Source organism: Nicotiana tomentosiformis, chromosome 2 (assembly GCF_000390325.3).
Source record: "Nicotiana tomentosiformis chromosome 2, ASM39032v3, whole genome shotgun sequence".
In the NCBI taxonomy this organism is placed as follows: domain Eukaryota; kingdom Viridiplantae; phylum Streptophyta; class Magnoliopsida; order Solanales; family Solanaceae; genus Nicotiana; species Nicotiana tomentosiformis.
In genome coordinates this window covers 101,391,931-101,394,816 of record NC_090813.1, presented here as the reverse complement: position 1 = coordinate 101,394,816, position 2,886 = coordinate 101,391,931, and positions in this window count along the sequence as shown.

Below are 2,886 nucleotides of genomic sequence, written 5' to 3'. Positions count from 1 at the left end.
ACAAGCCTCTACTGATAGATGTACTGTGATCGGAATAGGGCCCCGACCTACCCATAACATATATACAGATATACATAAGATGTACACAAAACTCTAGTCCTGGCAACTCCGAAAGACGTGGAGCTTACCGATCAGGCGGAACTCGGGAAACACCTACTGAGGAGGTCTACCCGTCTGTCTGTCTGAACCTGCACGCATGAAATGCAGCGCCCCCAAAAAGGGACGTCAGTACGAAATAATGTACCGAGTATATAAGGCAATAAAATAACTGAAATCTGAAACTGAACTGATAATATGATAACTGAAATTAACTGGGAGTCAAAGATGATCTGGAGATATACTTACCTGCTGATACTGACTCAACTCCTTCAATATAGTAAGTAAAATAATTGTACGGCCTTATAAGGCTCGGTATATATAACTGCTCTGCCATAGTAGGCTCGCTTATAGGCGCTCGGCCATACTAGGCTATGTATCTCGACCATGCTGGGCTCGCTCATAGGCGCTCGGCCACAGTAGGCTCGGTATATAACTTTCCATCTGATCAGAGGTTGCCCAATAGGGGCCTGCCCATCGATTATAGCTCGATGGTAATGAAAATACTGTAATACTGTATATATAGGCTTGCTGCTCTCTTGACTGGAAGAAGACAATACTATATTGAATATAGAATCTCGATAAGGAATAATATTGTAACTTATGAGACTAGAATAGTGTGAATAAATTCATGAATATGAACTTCTCTTTTTGTCTCATTACTAACACATGTAGCTATGAGATCATGCCAAAATGAAGGAAGGCTTAGCCTTAACATACCTTATCACAATCTTTTCAATCACCAAGTTGAACTCACCTCTTCGCACCTTAATCTACAAGAATGATAATAATACTATCGTTAAGTTACAAAAGGTACAACTATCGCACAACGAACGACAAACCTATTTTGTATTAAAACGGGCAGCATCTCCCCTATAATATGCCCTTCCTCCAACTTCAAGATAACACCAACAATACAAGGACAGAACAATAACAACATATATACATCATTTTCCAGCCCTATATACACCATCAAATACTACAAAACAGCCCAACACACCCCAATCTCTTCGTACACAAAACGACCACCGTAGTAGTGTCAAACGACCCGAAAATGTTATGACGAACGACCAGCCAACCACCCTACATTTATATGGTGTTTATAAACCCCCTTCCTCCTCCAAAACTCCACAAAATAGTAATAAAACACGCAGCCCAACAGCAACACAAAACAGTCCACAAAACAGTCCGCTACAAGTGAATAACTCGAACTCACGGCTTCCGATCACCGTCCCGTGAGTTCTTACAAGTATAGAACGACTTACCATGAATTTACAGCAGAAAAAAATGGATGAAAGAGAGCAGTAAACTCACCTTATTTGTTGGATAACTCAGCTCCTATCTTGGTTCTTCAAACTCTAAGTTTTACCTCCAATTGGAACTTGAAAGGGAGAGAAAATCAATTAGGGTTTATGGGAAATTTTTGGGAGGATTCTTTGCAGAGCTTATGTCTGGTTATTATGCTCTATTTTAAGTCTAATATATGAAGAAAATAGGCCCTTAAAAGGCCTCTTTGGACGACCCTAAATGGCCCATTTTTGGGCTTTCATTTAAGCAAGTAGGTGACACACCTACTTGTCACCTAGCAGCTTGCGCAGTATCGCAAAAATGCACATATCTCTCTACTCCAATGTCGTATTGACAAATGGTTTAATGCGTTGGAAAATAGACTCATAGATATTTAATTTGATGGGTGGAACACACCATAACTCTAAGTATATTGGGAGAAAATTGCAGTTACATTTGACCCAAAGTTTCAGTAAAACTTATGAATGTAACTTGTGATGACTTTCATCGACTTTTGTTCCACAACTCGCTTGACTTAAAAACATAACACACGGATGTAATACGACTAATATAAATCATAACATAATCTCTTTATCATGTTAATCACCCTAGTCTCACCCCAAAGGTACATGTTATAACATTCCCAACTTGTCGACTTTCGATGAAACATTGTTTTATTTAATTGCTTTAGCTTCTGAACTGTCTAACACTCTTTGTACTTGTTGTTCATGATCTTCAATATTTGTAACCTCAGAGGTAACATGATTAACTTACTTTATATACTTTTAAATATTATCTCATTTTTTTGTCCTACATTAGTTTGCTTACGACGCATTTTTACATACGAAAATATAGGGTGTAACAGTGTCAATCAAACACAAGTCCTTTTTTAAATATTTTTTATTGTTGTCAATTGAAATTTCTTTTGTTTTTTTATTCAATATTTATATTGAGAACAGTGTATCGAACAAATATAATTCATTGTGATAAATGAAGTGGATCTATTTAGGTTTATTTTATGTTTTAAATTAATTCGAAAATGTGAATGTATTTTTTGAGATTTCTTCCTTCAATGGTTTTTGGTTATCTTTTCTAATCTCTTTATTTCTTTTTCTTCGGATTGTATCTACACAATTTTTTCGTTATTTTCTTCGGGTTGCTAACTCAACGGTAGAGTACTCGGCTTTTAAGTGCGACTAGTCTCTTTTACACATATGGATGAAGTGAGGGATTCGTCCATACTCTCGGTAAAGTTTGGAAGACCACGACTGATCCTGAAAGGGAATGAATGGTAAAAATAGCATGTCGTATCAACGGAAAGTTCTGAGAATATTTCATTGTTCCTAGATGGGTATAAAACCGTGTTAGAATTCTTGGAACGGAACAAAATAAAGTTGGGTCGAATGAATAAATGGATAGGGTTGCGGCTTCAATTAAATTATAGGGAAAGAAAAAGCAACGAGTTTTTGTTCTTAATTTGAATGATTCTCGATCTAATTAGAC